Source organism: Chinchilla lanigera, unplaced genomic scaffold (assembly GCF_000276665.1).
Source record: "Chinchilla lanigera isolate Chin_1 unplaced genomic scaffold, ChiLan1.0 scaffold00011, whole genome shotgun sequence".
NCBI classification, from domain to species: Eukaryota; Metazoa; Chordata; class Mammalia; order Rodentia; family Chinchillidae; genus Chinchilla; species Chinchilla lanigera.
The window spans coordinates 8969686-8987279 of record NW_004955412.1 but is presented as its reverse complement, the minus strand read 5'-3'; the positions used below and the strand labels follow the sequence as shown (position 1 = coordinate 8987279).

The window sequence follows — 17594 nt, the reverse complement described above, 5'->3', positions numbered from 1 at the left end:
CTACGAAGTAATGACATTTGACTGAAGAGCTGAAGATAAAGAAAATTCTCCAGGTTAAAAGAAAAAGGCTTTTTCTGGAGAGAGAGAGAAAGAGAGAGAGAGAGAGAGGAGAAACATAAAGAGAAATGAAAACACATGGTACATTCAAGGAAAAGGGGCAATGCTGTGTGGATGGAAAATGAGAAGTGTGGAGGGAGAGTATCAGTGAGGCCAAAGAGCCAAAAGTGAAAGAGTTGTGATAGGGGCTGGGGATTTAGCTCAGCGGCACAGCGCCTGCCTGGCAAGTGCAAGGTCGTGAGTTTGATTCCCGGTACCAGAACCCCCACACACACAAAAAAGAAAGAGTTGTGATAGGGCCCCATGATGATGATTCTGCAAGTAAAGATTAAAGAGGAAAGAGGGTCTTTAAACATAGAGATGTAGATGGACACCACCGCTCTAGTTCAGAGGAGAAGTCATCCAGGAATGGAATTTCTATGGGAAGAAAAGAGAAGAGAGATTTGGAGAAAGAGAAAATCCTCCTTGGTAGCTGCAGGGATAAGCCTGCTCCCGAAGGAGCAGGTAGAGGAAACAGGTGTGGAACAGTGGTGGGACTCCCTGGTATACGGTTAATTAGTTCATTTCAATTTTTGAAAAATGTTTCTAGGCTCAACTATGGAAAGACAAAGATGAGCAAAGGAAAGTCTGTTCCTTCCAGGAACACATTCCTCACAAGAAGAAAAAAATACTATCATGTGAATAACGATAACATAAACATGTGTACGTGACATATTGCACAACACATGAATAAATAACTTATAAAACAGCATTAAGAGGGAGTGATCACATTGAATCCACAAATAGAAAGCATATTGGAATAAATTTGAGCAATTTTGAGAATCTCAGTTCTTCATTCCTTGCCCGGATAAATGTTAAAGTGCTTAATAACTGTTGGGTAGCAATAGACACATGGTAAATTTAGATAATTTTTCTGAATCCTGGTTTCTTTTCTGCAAACTACAATACCACATAGGAAGACCAGCTGTACAGGTTTGTCAAGGATTGAGGGATTTCTTATTAGCCTATAACCTGAGTTTTGAAGATGTCATTTGACCTCCAAATGGATCAGAAAACTATCAATCGGAAAAGTGGTATTGCTGTCTCCTACTATGAATTTGAAAACTCCACTATAACAGAGTCTTTCCTATGAAATCCCAGATATGCCTGTCTTCAACAAGATCTCTAAACATCCCCCAAAGGGCATCTGAATCTCCATTCTCAGGGTGGATACTGTTAAATTTGGAGGACTGTATAAAGAAGAATAATGTGGGTGTGACCCGCATTTTGCGGGAGAAGGAAAAAGGGAGCATAGAAAATATTTACAAGATTAAAAATAACAAAATTCTCATTCCTCTGTGATTGTAATACATGCAATACTAATTCCTGCAGAATTAAATTTATGTTAATGTTTTATGTGAAAATGACTGACTACTAGAACAGCAGAAAACCAAGCACCAGGAAACAACAACATATTCCTGATTTGAGATATTAATATAAATTTTTAAGAATTATTTATGGCATTTATTACATTTGTCTTTCCCTTAGATATTGGTTCGATAAAACTATAATATCAGCAATTCACATACAACACATCTTAATTTCTCCACCATTGATAATATTTCTGTCACTACGAAAATGACTGGTATAGCATATGTGGTCCACTACCAGTGCTTTACTGAACTGTGTGGTGTGTGATCACAAACTATGGTAGGTGTTTAAATTTTTAAAAAAACTTTTATTACAGTCAAAGATGCATAGCCATTAGCCTTCCTCAGAATACTGTCCCTACCTTGAACACACTTATTCTATCATTCTTGCTGCTTTCTGAAGCAGTTCTAGATGTCCTCTTTGGTGGCTTTTTAAGGCTGCCTTAATGTTTTGAACCTATTTAGAATCCCTATGGCATTTTTTGTCAAATCAAAACATTACATTGTATCCTCAACAATCCAATTCAGTGGATCTGGCCCTGTGCAACTTCTGATTCTTCCTCAGAGCCAAAACGAGATGTAAGGCAAATGTTTTGAATCAATTCAGGACGTTAAGGTAACCATGACAGTGTAACTAGACACTCACGCGCACACACAAACTTCAGAATGCCTTCAATAGGTGACAAGAGGTACGGGACAAGTGTGCTGGAAGCTAAAGTGAGCATTTTCACAGGGTTCATGGCTTGTTATTGTAGTGACTTTTTTAAATTTAGAGATTCACTCAATTTTAATCACAACTTACATATATGATTGAACTTTAAGAAACTCACAATACATGTGAAAATATCCCTTAGATCGCATCTGATAAGATGAAATAGGCATTAATGATGTGCCACAATATTTTATTTAGCTGCAACACAGGTAAAAAAGATTTGGATGTTTGAAACTGACATCTAAACAGCATCAATGCACAATAAAGGGCTGTTTATTAGAAAATGGGACACATCGCTGAAATGCAAATCCCTAAGGGTTTGATTTAAATCCAAATTCTTAGAACAACGTTCTCAAGACTACATGATAAAATATGGGTAGTAATTACTTAGCGATGGTTTTGCCTTAAGAAATGTGTGAGACTAAGATGAAATGTGGAAGTACGCTGGTCTGGATGCCAATCATTCTGGAAAAAACAAACGAAAATCCCAGACTGGTGTTTGAAAATAAGACAATAAACAGTGACAACTGGAAGCTGTATGCTTTTGCCGTGAAATCCTAGCATACTTTATTTATGACTCCAAAAACGTTTGCTGATTTTTCCACGTGTTTCTGGGAAGCAGAGAGAAAATATGGCCATGAACAGCAGCGTCTCTAGCAGTGCTTGATGACGCTCCCAGGTGGAGCCAGCCTGGATCCCCAGCGTCTTCATCTGATGGCCAAAAGTGCCGTCATTCTCTGCTAGAGGATGACCCCTTCCTTCTTAAAACTACCTCTAGTATTTTTCTCTTAATAGCAGTCTTCAAGAAATAGTCAGAAGCTTATTTGTACCAAAATTTTAATAACTAAATGCATGTTTAGTTGGTTGTACATGTTACATTTTACAGAACTCAAACCAGTAAGCTTAAAAGTGATTAATAGCAGACAGCAAGAACCTGTGTCATTATTTTCAAATGAGGATGAATTTTTAAGAATTTATTTCAGTCATCATTTTATGATCAAAGTGTGATAGCTGTGGTCCACCTGATGGGAGTATATGACACAGTAAGATACAAAAAGACCAAATAAATAAGGATCTAACTCTAACAGGAACAAGACATTAAACTTAGGTAAAACTCAATTTCCCTATGTACTGTTATTTTCTTATCACTGAGGCAATACATTCAGGGAAGTCTTTTGCTTCTGGAAAACATTTGTTCATGGGGAGAGGAGAAAGAAAAGTTGCAACAGTTGTGAATTTTTGGTGACTCTGCTCTGCATAAAAAAATGTGTTGGATTTTATTCCATTTTGTGGATAAAACCAAGAGTAACTGTATAATTCCCTCAACAAAGGCCACATAGCTAATAGGCAGGAGAAATTTTTAAAATTTAGTGGCTTCAAAGCTGTACTGTCCACTCTACTAAGAAAGATAGAAATTTTTCAGGTATGGAGGGGTGAGATCTCTTGCACATGGGGAGAGGTCCAGGAGACTGAGGGTGGGGGGGAGGAGAGAGGGGAGAGGAAGTAAGAAGAATTAAGATCTGCCACTACAGGAGCCCAATAACCTAATGATCATAAATGTTATGTATCATAAGTATGAGTTAAGAATACAAAACAGCAAGAATGGGAAGGGAGATGCACAGGAAGGAAGGAGGTCAGTGGGAAGGGGAAAGGGATTAAAAAAAGAAGCAAGCTGTATTAAGTGCTCGTACCCACTCCCCCAGTGGAATGTAAACTTCACACACTGCAAACATGTACTAAGGTATAAAAGAAAATTTGCAATTATGTAGTCAAGTGTTTTCAAGGTGTCACTTATCGATTTGTCTATCTGATCATACATTTAAGAGCAGAGATTGCTGTCCCTTACAGAAACCTGTGCTTACATATCTTTGGACTTTCGGAACCTAAAACAGCTTAAGTTTTCATTCAACTAACACTACTCCTAATTAAATACAAGGAGTGTTGCTCGTGTTGTCTTCCGGTCTATCTATACGCAGGGCTGTCAGAATGACGGTAAGATGACTTTTGCTGCTGTGGTCTCAACGGTCTGACAGGCAATTTACTAGATCTCACTTTTTACTTATTTAATTCATTTCTGTGCACTTTTTAACATAGGTGCCACACATGCCTGCTTCCAATTTATGCCTCATCTATTCTTTATGAGATCTGGGCCTTCAATTTTTCTTCAGTTGCTGAGATGGTTGTAATATCCCTCCACTCAGTCCTACAAGGTCATTTTGACAAGCAGGGCTCAGGTTCATTATGTGGGTGGCCAGAGAAGCCATTATTGCCCTTCTTATGTCATGTAATACAATGAGAGGCCTGCAAATGTTGCCTTGTTCTATAAAATTGCTTTGCAAACTTATAATTTCCCTATGTGCACGACCCCTGTGCTGCTGAACTGCCAGCCGCCTGAAACAGCTAAACACCTGGGTTGTGGTAAAAATCTCTACAAATATTGGGATTGGGTTATTTAGTCTTGTAAAAATAAATACAGCGATACTTTCATTCGTTCACTCATTCGTTCATTTTTTTTATCTCAAAAGGTATTTATCTCCAAGTGCTGTGATAATTCCTGAGATTATATCAGGGAACAAGACTCTGAGTCTGCCTCTCCAGAAGGAAGAGTATAGAAGAAGGTTCAGACAAATAAGCAGAACATCGCAGCTCAGAAATATGCTCCCCAGGGCAAGCACAGACACTGCGGAAACCCTTAGGAAGAGCACTTTGCACAGTCCTGTGAGGTTGGGGAGATATCTGTCTTATTGGATCACAGCACAGCATTAGTGACAAATGAGACTGGAGGGGAAAGGAAGGAGGCTCACAGAGTCTTGCACATAATGTTCAGGAATTTGGACTTTATCGAGTGGGAAATCGGGAGCCATTAAAAGGGTTTAATAGGGAAAGTGACAGTATAAGATTTTCATCTTTATGAAGTCATCCTAGCTGCATTACGGGGGATGTAGAGATATTCAACCTTTGGAAACAAATTTGACTAAACCAGTACAGTAGTAAGGCATCTCCATCAGATGCAAATGCCCAAGAATGAACTGTTTCGGTGCAGAGAAGAGGAAATCTCTCTTCTCCCACAGAGCGAGCAGAGGAAGGCTGACCTGGTCACATCAGTGCTGAGAGGACAATTCCTAGAGAAGGATGTGTGGCTAGGCGCAAGATGAGGTGGAAAGTAGCCTCACTTAGCAATAGAGAGAAAAAGGAATTACCAGGAAATGGCAAGAATGTTCACTGTTTGCTAGTCAAAATGTAGAGCTATTTGGGAAGACTGTCTGGTAGTCCAGCTGAACGTATACTTACCACATACCACCCAGCAGGGTTTTTTTTCCTAGATATTCACCCAAGTGAACTGAAAGCTCATACATACACTCATACACACACACACACACACACACACACACACACGTATTCAAATTCTTATAGTGCCTTTATTCATAGTGACCCCAAACTGAAAACAATTTAGAAGTCCTTCAGAGTCTGTGCTCAGAGATATAAAAGGGAACAATCTATTGATTCAATCAAAATGAATGGACTTTAAATGCAGGAGAACCTAGATCCGAAAGCTACAAAGGCTGCATATTAAATAATTCCACTTATAAGACACTATTGAAATCACAAAATTATAAGGTTGGAAAATAAGTGGTCATAACGGGTTGTGAAGGGGAAGGAGTGATGGATCCCAAAAAAGGAATATTTATGGTGATGGGATTTTTTACTATACTTCTGATTGATGGGCACATGACTATGAATTTGTCATAACCCACAGAATTATACTTTCAAATCAGGAAAGAGTACTATATGCAAACTCTTTAAAATAAGCCAAAAAGGTCAGGGATGGAATTTCAGAGAATGGAAAATTAATTTACTTGTATTACAAATGAATTATATGTAATCAGAGAGCAGTTGGAAGAAGAAGATATGACCTAAACAACTTTGCAAGTGATATTTCATCCGGAGACTATAGCTAAGGACCAAAAGAGTGTGATAAATAGCACTCATTGATAAATATGTTTCTCTCAGAGGCATAGATAAGCGATTCTGAACCTACAGGTGTACTATGACTGAAAAATAAGTAAATTAATTATAAATCATAAATACTAGATTTTTGTCTGTCAGAGAAAGAAGTTATAATGAACATGGAGATAAGGCTTGAACAACTCTTGTACTGGATTAGACTTGAAGAAATCAGTGTGAATATATATATATAGTGAAGAAATAATTATAGATGTGTGGTACACATGAGTCACTATACACATATTTCCCCAGTTCCATCTACTGACAGTATTTAGAAATAATGACCTGTCAGTGGAAGAGCACAACCAGAACCCAGATCTTGGGTTCTACATATCATTCCCAGGAAAAAGAAGGAGGACTCTCTGGAGAAATAACTGATTCTAGGGCTAGGATGAGGAAAATAGAAGGCAGACTTGGAGCATCTTTTCATGGTAGAAAATAAGGAATTACTAAAAAGAATAAAGATCTGACTAAAGATGCAGGAACTGATTTGAAAAAGGCAAAGCTGGAATAATCTGAGCAGCACAATGAAGAGTTAGTATGAGATTATAACATCGTGCTAAGGCAAATGTTATACTTCCTGCGGATGTGTAATATCCTGCGGATGACTTCCGCAGATGTCTATATGATGGTTCTGCGGATGTCTATATCCTAATTCCTAGAACTTGTCAATACTTTACATTTCACAGCAAGGGGCAGTTAAGGTTGGCAATGACTGTATTTGCTAATCCACTGACCTTGAGATTGACTGGACTCTTACTGATTCTCTGAGTAGATCCGGTATCACCACAGAAGTCTGACTGAACAGGAAAGGAGAGACAGGAAGGTCAGCACCACATTGAAGCAGTCTGGTACACACTCTCCCAGCTATTGATGCCTTGGAAGAGGGGAGAGGCCATGGCCCAGGAAATGTAAACAGCTTCTTAATGCTGTAAATGGTAAGAAAACAAATTTTACGCTAAAGTCTTCAGAAAGCAATACAGCCCCAATGAGAACTCTTTGCAAAGTACAGAAGGAAGAAAAAAAACTAATTACTGGTCAGCAGAGATATCTGACAGATACCCAAGTGATCAAGACTCACTTCACAAGCGCTAAGTCATGCTGATGCTGTGTACCTCCAACGGGATCTTAGAAGGTTGCTTTCCTTTCTAGCATTCTTCACAGGGACTGAGAGCTCCAGTCTAATCAGATGACAACCTCAGACAATGTCCTCAATTGAAAGACAGGCTATAAAACACCTGAAGTACCATTCAAAGCTCTCAAGGTCACAAAAACCAGAAAACACTCAAACACTGCCTTAGGTCAGAGGAGATTAAGAAGATATGACAACTAAAAGTAGTGTAATATCTTAGAATAGATTTAGAATTTTAAAAAGTACATTAGTTTAAAAAAAAACTGGGAAAGTCGTGGAGATGTAGCTCAGTAGGAAAACACTTACCTCGCATGGGAGATGTCAGGACCTCTCATGTTCCCCACCAGAAAAACTGGTGAAATCTGAATAATTCCTAGATAATAGTACAGTACAATGTTCTTTTTTCCAAATTTTAACAAAGGTACAATGGTTATATAACATGCAGACTTTGACAAAGTGGTTTAAGAGTTTACACAAATGCTCTGTACTGTCATTGCAATTGTTTTGTAAATCTAAAACTATCCTAAGAAAAAATTGGGGGGTATTGGGAATCGAACTCACAACCTCATGCTTGCCAGGCAGGCACTGCACTGCTGAGCTATATCCCTGACCCCTAAGAAAAACATTAAAAATAATTTTTAAAACGTTTCTACATAAAGACTTGTAATCATAGATCTTTTCATCTCAGCCAAAACCTGATAAAGAACAAATGTGCATAAAAACATGGATAAACTAACAAAATGTGATACACTTGATTAACAACTGAATATTTCTCAGCAAATATTAAGATGAACCAATTTCTGTAAACACAACAATATGAATCTAAAAAATTTGCTAAACAGAGGAAGTTAGACGCAATAATTGCATAATATATGATCGTGTTTGTGTGAAATGTAAGCAAATCTATGATAAACAAAAGTAAAGCAGCAGTTTCCTGGGGCCAGAAATAAGAAGGGATTCATTACAATACAATATGCAATCTTTTGGGTGGTGGTTTCAAGACACATATTCATTACAGCTCATTACAATGTACTCCAAAAATGGGTGAATTTTTAATATGTACATTATGCCTCAAAACTGACTTTGAAAGAAAAAGTAAATTATTTAGAAATTTCCTTCAGCTTCTCTCAATGAAACATTTTATTATACCAAATTATTTTTTAAAAAATCAACAGATAACCTTACACAGGCAGTAGCGTTTTATCCATTTATTTGTACTTTTTAAAATTTACTGTTCAGCAAGGTACGCAGGCAAATGTACCGCTCCTGAGCTTCACCATACTTGCAGTCTACTTTTCGGAATACACATTTACAGTTTATGAGAAGCACTCCTTAAAGCATTGTTTAGAGGAGGAGGTGAGGCCACGGAAGCAGTTACTGGGGCTGGCAGGTTGTTAAATCACTTTCTGTGTGATGCTAGCACCTGCAAAAGGTGAGAGGTGCCTGGCCTAACACTCTCATTTGTAAGAAATTTTGTCTGAGTTTGACTGCTTCTCCATTCTGGTGGCTTTTGGATTTATGAACCAATAGAAACATTTGACATCTACAATCTCTTCTGTGAAAAGCAACAATTTTCAGCAAACTGTGCTCAGTTTTGTCTTTCTGTATTGAAATGTAATTTTCCTTTGAAAAGAAAAGGTGTTGTTCAGAATGTAACACATCAAGAAGACTTAGCAGCTTAGTAGAATGGCTAACAGCAAATTTGAATGCTTGTTACATTTACCATACAGCTAGTCTTACACATGCGGTATAGCTGTACTCCTGTAGAGCCATTTTTAAATCCACAGTTCAAAACAAACAAAAACAATTGAATTAGGGGTAGAAACAGATTGATCTGGCCAACCAGAATTAAAAATTGATCTTTCCCTCTCTTTTTTTTCTTAACCGCAGGCTCAGAGAGTCAAGTTAATCAGTTTATCATGTCCCCTTGGTCTACCAGATGGTCCCTCATGACCTGTGTATCTCCTGACAAATAGCTCATCATCTTCGGTGTTGGTCTCAGCTCAACAGTTATTTGTGCCTAAACCACCAGGCACTGCTTCTTCAACCACTCAGAGGAACTCTCCACACCACTGACTTCCTTGGTGCCTGTAGCTTTTCCCTGGTTTGCAGTGGCTGGGTCCAAGAAACAGAGGTAGTGAGACACATATACATCCACCTATTTTTCTTAGACTTTCCTGGAAAGCTTCAAAATCTTCAACTGTTAATTTGCCATTTTTTAAAGAATGATAAGATTTTTATGCACATATTTAAAACAAATATTTAAATTGAATTTGAGTGGTGAGGACATGTCCTTGCAGGGTTCGGGAGGAAGAGAGGCAAAGAGAAATTGAGTGATAAACAGGTTAAATGCTTGTGCTAAGAATTCAATAAAAACCTGCAACAATGAGAATTTGGGAAAAATAGAAGGAAAAGGAACTTTGTATAATGATGAAAGTATTCAGTAAAAAATCATTAATCAGTGAAATCATGAACATATGACAATCTCATAGGTGAGATTACAAATGTAAAATCATTATAAAGTAATTTTGACAGATGATATAACATTAAAATAAAATGATATAACAGGAATTTCAATGCAATTTATTAAATCAACATCCTTTATCGACAGCAAAATTAAATCTCAGGTAAGTAAATATTGATAGTGTCATCTAAAATGAAAAGTGTGCCTCCTCTATTCCAAAAGGGCAGTATGACTAATTTGGGGAGGAGAAGGATGAAGACAGAACACAGATCAAGTAGGATCTCCCCACAAGTGGCAGGATTGAAATATCATTTCAGTGAATTTTAACAGGTTATTTTTAGTAATGTTCTCAGTCTTAAAATATTTATGATTCATCCAGTGCTGTTGGGTAGAACTATAGCTTGTGCTTCACAACTGACACAGAGGATTTTATATAATTTTTGTGGTTCTCTGTTGTTTTTGAGGCTTCTTTTTGGGATGGGGAGTATAAGGGAATATGTGACCTCCCTCAGCACTGCTTTCCTAATGCAATAACTCAGCAAGACAGACCCAAGGACACTGTGGTTAGTTGGGATCCAGCTGTCTGACTCTCTTCATAACTGTCTTTGAGCAAAAAGGGAATCACAAGTCATGAATCACCTCAAGTCTTCAGAGAAGACCTGAACAAGTAATGAACTATAACACTTACCAGGGACTGCCTGTAGAAGTGGCTTAGAGCCCACAGGAAATTTCAAAAGATAGATAGAAGCAGAAATTTTCTCAGAAAAATTCCTCAAAATTCCTTGGTAATTCATGCCATACTAGTTGCCATGGTGTTCTACATCTTACTAAGAGAAAGACTTGTAGAAGATTTTCTAAGCTTCAAAACTGAATAGACTTACCCTCATCTAGTTCTCCCCCTTTGGGTGGGAAAGAAAAGGTCACTAACACTCTAGGATCCTGGTTTTTTTGTTGTTATCATTTTTTAAAATCACATTATACAAGGGACCAGTGTGGCATCAGTATTTGCAGAAGTATATTAGCTAAGTATGGCATATTTATGAGGTGGGTTCTGTCAGGAAACAAAACACAAATGATTAAAATGCTAGGTGCATGCTGGTCATGGTGGCACACACCTGTGAGCCTGGCACTTGAAAGAGACTGAGACAAGAAGAGCATTGTGAGTTGAAGGCCAGCCTGGGCTACAAAGAGAACTCAAGACCAGCCTGAACTACACAGCGAGATTTTGTCTCAAAAAAAAACAAAAAACAAAAAACAAAAAACCAGGTGCATTATAAAAGGAAATTATGAGATGGTATAACTTTTTCAACTATTCTCCTTTTTCACATTACATTTCTAATAAAGGAAGATAATCTATATAAAACTTACCCAGCTTGCTTTTAATATAATTATTATCATTATTCCTCAATAGTAGGTATTATTTTTTCTTTTTGAACCATAGAAAAGAAAGTTAACAATGACTATTTTCTTTCTGGTTGCAACAAAATTTCCACTTCAAGGAAAGATATTAATAAAATTTCATTCTCCAAACTTTTCATATTTTCTCTGTGCCTTCTTTAAAGCTCTTTTTTAAAATTTATGACTATCAAACCTAAATCATATAAAGTGTATGAGATGATGAATTCTATTTTGCTTTTGTGTCACAGTATTATCATTTTACTTTACATCCTATTGAAACATGATAGTCTACAGATAATTGTAAGAAACAAGTTTTATTATATATACATAAGTAAGTAGCACTATAAACTTCCTAGGATATTTCAGGATATACAATTTTATTTCATGTATAAATTGTGATTATATCATTTGGTTCTTAAAAGACCTTGATGAGTTAGAGCTCTGTTTCATAAAAATAAAATTGAAATGCAGCCAATTATTACTTCTTTCAGGATCCAATAGTACATCATTTAGAGAATTGGGATTTTATATATTTTGATTCCTAATCTGGTATTGATTTTATGTATCAATGTACCTAGGCCCCCATGCTTGCATAAATATATTTTAAATCAAATATGTAAGCATGGTATTTTTACACAATGGACTATTACTCAGCTATAAAAAAGATAAACTTGAGGTTCTTGTAGGTAAATGGATGCAACTAGAGACCATACTCATAAGTGAAATAAATCAGACCTGCATGTATAAACATCATATTGTTTCCCCAGTGTAAGAACCTGAAAGAATAAATAAAATGCAAAAGGTACAATAGATATTGTGAAAAGGAAAGAAATTGCTCAAAGGGAAGGACCGACCTGGATGGGGGAAAAAAGAAAAAGAAAGAAAAAAGGAAAAGAAAAAATATATATAGAGAGAAGGATAGCTGAGATAATTGTACTGCTGATGTCTATTGATTTATTGAAAGGAATAGTTAATGCTTAAATTTTTTGGATCAGTTTTTCATGCTTATATCTGGTAATCTGAACAACTAATCTGAAGACAACAATATACAATATAACATTGGTGAATTCCTACCATCTTGTCTAGTGAAGTGCTGCATCATTCTAATTTTTTAAAATTTTTTATTCTTTTTAAAGTTTGATCAGTTTTGCATTCATCTAGTAATCTGTGGAACTCTGTTGAAGATAATAATATGTAATAAGCCACTGTTAATTTCTATCATTTTCTTTTGAAACCCTGCATCATTTTTATTGTTTTTATGTTGTTTTGTTGTTGTCTATGCTGTTGTTATTTTATTATTTTGTTATTCTCTTTAAAATAAAAAAAATTTCTGGACATGTCTAACGATAAGATTGACAGTTAAGCTGGTAAACCAAGCAAAGCAGACCATACTTCCCAACATGAATGGCCATCATCGAAAAAACTGAGGGCTTGAATAGAATAAACAGTTGAACAAGAAACAATTTTCTCCCTAACTTCAAGCTGGAACAGTAGTTTTTTTCTGTTGGACTTAGACTGAAATTTTTATCCTTAGTTCTCCCAGATCTCCAACTTGCTAACCTTTGATCTTCAACTTCTTAGCCTTCAGATTTGGGTAGGACAGTTTCTTACAATAAATCTTGTCTGTCTGTCTTCTATCTATTTATCTTCCTAAGATGTCCACATGACAATTAACCCCATTGGTCAACTTCATTGGAATAAGAAACACCTTGCAGATTAGTAAGCATACCTTTGAGTGTGTCTGGGGATGTCACTGCTGCATCACCTGTGGTGTACTGCATGGTACCTGCCCCATCCTTCTCCGGCACTCTTCCCCTACTCTGCTTGCTGGCTGCCATGAACTAAGTGGCTTTGCACAACTTCATACTTCTGCCATATTTCTACCTTGAAGCCAGGTGATCACGGACTGAATGCTCTGAAATGTGAGCTAAATGGAAACTCTCCTTGAAGTTGTGAGTGTTGAATATTGTACCACAGTGATGGGAAATATGACACATAAAATTGATACCAAGATTGAGGCCATTTCTGTGACCATACTTGACTATATCAGGTGTTTGAAGCTGACTTCAGGCATGTATTTGAAAAAGGGTTTAGAGAAGCAGGGTGGAGAAGGCCCAGAATGCTGTAAACAGAACATGATGGGTGACTCTGGTCATAATTCAGAATGCTGATAGCAATGCAGACAGTAAAGGCCACGCTCAGGATGTTTCAGTTAGGAACAATGACTCCACTGACAGTTGTACTGCAGACTATGTGCTTTACACTCCGGCAGAAATTTTTTCTGCCAATTGCAGAAATTCTGACACCTTATAAGAAATCAAGATTAAGGGATAATTGATCTGGTGGGTGAAATTTCAGTGCAGCCCAACATTCAGGCTGTGTTATGAGTACTTCTAGTTGCTTTAAACAATGAACTAAAAGCAGAACAGAAAAGTGTTAAGAACATAAATACCAGCCCAGAAAGAACCATATATAAAATTAGGGCCAAAGGATATATGGCTGCTAGAGACTAACATGATGAGAAAGAAACCAAATTCTTTGTACAGGGAGAAAAAGAAAGATTCCTTGATAGCATCAGAATCAGCAAGACCTCACCCACTGCATGCTCAAGAGTGCAAATGTGCCAACCTTTCCTTTAAGAAGAAAGTCTCTAGAACTCTTGTTCCAGAACAGCCTCCAAGGAATTGGCTCTCTGAGATTCATTTCACCGTACTCACCCATCCAGGCACTCAGATATTACATTGTTTCTACTGACAGCCAACCTTGGTGTCATCCACATAATTATGCTTTTACTGGCATGGAAAGTGCAAAAGTTGTGCACTCAGGGAGGTTTACACCCAAATTTCAAAAGAAAGCCTGGATGTATAGGCAAGAAGTAACTGAGAGGGTAGTGCTTGAAATTTTGGGAATAAAGCTGAAAATACAGTGGAGACACCAGGAAGGTAGGAATGTTAGGAACATGGAATGTCTTCTAAAGAAAGCTGAAGTCTGTGAGGGGACCCTGCCCAAAGAAGAGACCAGTGGACTACAACAGTTAGGCCATAGTGGTGGTGCTTTGAAAGCCCTTTGGAATTCACATTTTACCACAGTGTGCTCTGACTGCTAGATATGGAGCTATAGGTCTTAATATTTGCCAAGCTAGACATTGCTATTGCTTTGGTCCAATTCTCTTGTATCTCCTAATCTCCTCTTTTGAAGTGGAAATGTTTATCCCATGCCACATTGCCTTGGGATTATGTAACTTGTTTTTAATTTTTACAGAGGTTCACACCTAAGAATTTGCCTTGTGTTTCAGAAAACACTTGGACTTGAACCTTTGAAAAATGCTGAAGCTGTTGAGATTTCAGGAAGAGGTTACTGCATTTCCAGTTGTACAGAAGATAGCTGCATTATATTAGGTTGAATTGCAAATTGTCTGTTGTCTTTATTTGGAGATTAATTATAGTTTAAAAGATGTGCTTGGATACACAGTTAACCAGGGGTGGATTGTGACCATTAATTCTGATTTGTCAAATTTATTGGATTAAGAAATACCTAGTAGATTGGTAAAGCACACTCCTCAGTGTGTCTGAGTAGGTCAGAAAGCTGTGGCCTTGGCCAATATATATATGATCCCTTGCCTGTTTTTCCTTGACACTGTCCCCCTACTCTGTTCCCTGGCTATCAGAATCTAAACTTCTTCGCTCAGTTATGTACTTCTGTCTTGATATTCCTTCCTTAGATCCAGCTCATGAACTAATCCTCTGAAATATGAGCCAAATTAAGCTGTCTTCCTTGAAATGGTGGGTGTCAGGTATTGTGTCCTAGTGATGGGAAAGCCAACTAATTATCTATCTATCTGTCTATTATCTATGTATGTATGTATGTATGTATGTATGTATCTGTCTATCTATCCTACTGGCTCTGATTTTCTAAAGAACCCAAACTAATAGATCTAGTATTTTTTACAGTAGTAGAGATTTTTGAATATTTTATGTATCTGATTCAAAAAGAATTCTAATTTTAACAAGATTCACTGATAATTCTGAAGCATATTATGATTTGAAAAACTGTAGTGTGTGACTTTAGAGCAGTGATGGCAAACCTTTCAGAGCTTTAAAGGATGATAAACAGCCTGCAGTGGCACATGTGCACAGGTTTGCCACCACTGCTTTAGAGCATGATCTTCCAACATAAAGAAATCTTGAAAAATTCAAGAACTCATCTCTTCACTACTGTAGATGAATGTTCTATGTTCACAAAGTGACAGACTTTTGAAAATATTTTACTCGTACTAATTTATGCACTCTTTGCAACATATTTGATGGCTAAACCAGTATTACCTCTATATTACCAATAAAGATACTGGGGTATGAGAGGTTATAACCCACTCAGGATCACATGGATAAGAAGTGACTGAGTCAGGTTGAAAATGTAGTGTATATATACTCTGTTGCTTATAGATAGAATCAGCTGTAAATTATTGTACATATGACTTATCATAGTTACTTTGCTCATTGCTGAAACAAAATACCCAACACCCAAAGTTAGGTTTATTTCAGCTCAAGTTTTTTCAGTACACAGGCAGCTGGGTCCAGAGAAGGGTGGAATGGCAGAGGAGAAACAATCCGTTGCCTAGGGGGCAGGAAGCAGCAGTGAGCCTGCCTTTCGCTGTTATCCTATACAGGCTACAAGCCTTTTGGGTGGTGCTATCCCCATCAAAGGTAGAGCTTCTGTCTTCAGTAAATTCATTCAGCAGTACCATCAACAATGCTCACTCCAATGCATGGACTAATTTAGTACCAGAGACCCTTAATCCCAGCATCACACACCTTAGATCCAACAAGCTCCAAAACACCCCACCTATGAGTGCACGACACTTTGCGGGGACATCTAGATACAAGCCAGAGCGTGGCTTACTAAACTTAGCTTAAATAGAAGGTAACCTGTTATCTGAGTTATTTGACTTACTTTCCGAGTTAGATACCTGTGAGGTGATACATTCTTTCCTTGTGTTTTGTCATTGAAACTTTTCTTCTGTGCATTTTTTCTTGGTTCACTGCATGGTTCTCAATGTTCTCAGCTCTCCTGGGGCCTTGCAGCCATGTGGGAACCTTCCACACGTACGAATGCCAGGTCTCAGTCCTGGAGCTTGTGGTTGAAGTTGTCCGGCCTGCAGCACAGTGGCATGGAGATTGCTTTAAATCTTCCCTCATTAATTCCATTGTATACTTGGAACTGAAAACCACTGTGCACCAACACTTAATCAACGAGTTTTATTTAAATTTTGGGAAAACCCAGTGAACTTGCTCTTTTCTTATTGTATTTGTGAAGAAATTGGTGCAGAGAGGTTGAATAACATAGTCATGTGTCTCAGGGAGCACACTGGGAATTTGCTACTGCCTTGCCAACTCAGAAGTCAGTTGCCATAACCAACACTCTTCTCGCTAGGAGTGATCCCATTTGAGGAATTCAATTAAGGGCCTGGCCTGAGTGAGCTGTATGTCTTGTGTTTTACTGCTGCTCACCTACACTAAGCCCACTCTCCTGCGGACTTACTTAAAAGCTATGCCATTTCATATTATTCCGGCTTTATTGACTCAACAGTGAAGTTAAGACATCTTTCCACGTGGAAACCAAGCTCCTGTCTAGAGCAAAGCAAACTGACCACAGAGGAATGCTGCTTTGTATCTACTTAAGCATATTCTTGTGATGTGACTAGTGTGCCTCATGCTCTGAGTAAATTAGTTCAGTCAGACGGATTCAGAGACCCAAGGGGAAGACATTTGGTTCGGGCAGCTGGCCAGACTGCAGCTGCCCAGAAGTATTTCCATAAACCATCACACTGCTAATATAGCACCCAGAGGCCTTTTTGGAACTGAGTTTTGTGTTTTACAATTTTACTCTGTGGTAGCTCTTACAGTGGGGAGAAAAAAATATAACACTTTTAACTGCCTCCCATATACACTGTAGTTACTGCAGATGTAACCCAAGACACCTCTCCCTGGAGAGCTTGTGAGAAATGCAGACTCTCCAGCCTTGGACCTTGGACAATCCTTGACGTCTGCATTTGTATTTATATTCACTCATTCGACACAAATGCCCTCATGTGCACATAGGCTACTATAAAAAAAACTAAATGTTTATTGATATTTTCAAAATGAATCTTCCAAACCTCCCCTACCTAAAAAAAAAAAAATGAAAGGAAGAAAAAGAAAAAGGGTGAAAGAAGAGAGGGCATGAGTAATTCATCTGTTAACCCTCACTGACATTACTAAATAAACACAAGGAGCTATTTCCACCTTGCTGTGCCGGGTTTCCCTAACCCCGCTCCTCTCTGGGTCTGCTCCGGGACTCTGCGCTGTGGTCTTCCAGCCGGCCCGTAGTGTTCCTCTCCTCCAGTGCAGCTCCGTGAGGTCTCTGTGTCGGCTTGCTTGC

General features: G+C 37.9%; 1 long non-coding RNA gene across 1 annotated transcript; it reads left to right on the top strand.

Annotated features, from left to right (window-relative positions):
* Positions 1 to 2119: 2119 nt before the first annotated feature.
* LOC106147870 lies at positions 2120 to 9723 on the top strand. Its single transcript, XR_001232875.1, has 3 exons — positions 2120 to 2183; positions 6959 to 7121; positions 9206 to 9723. It is a non-coding gene; the product is annotated as an uncharacterized LOC106147870 (long non-coding RNA).
* The last annotated feature ends 7871 nt before the right edge of the window (positions 9724 to 17594 follow it).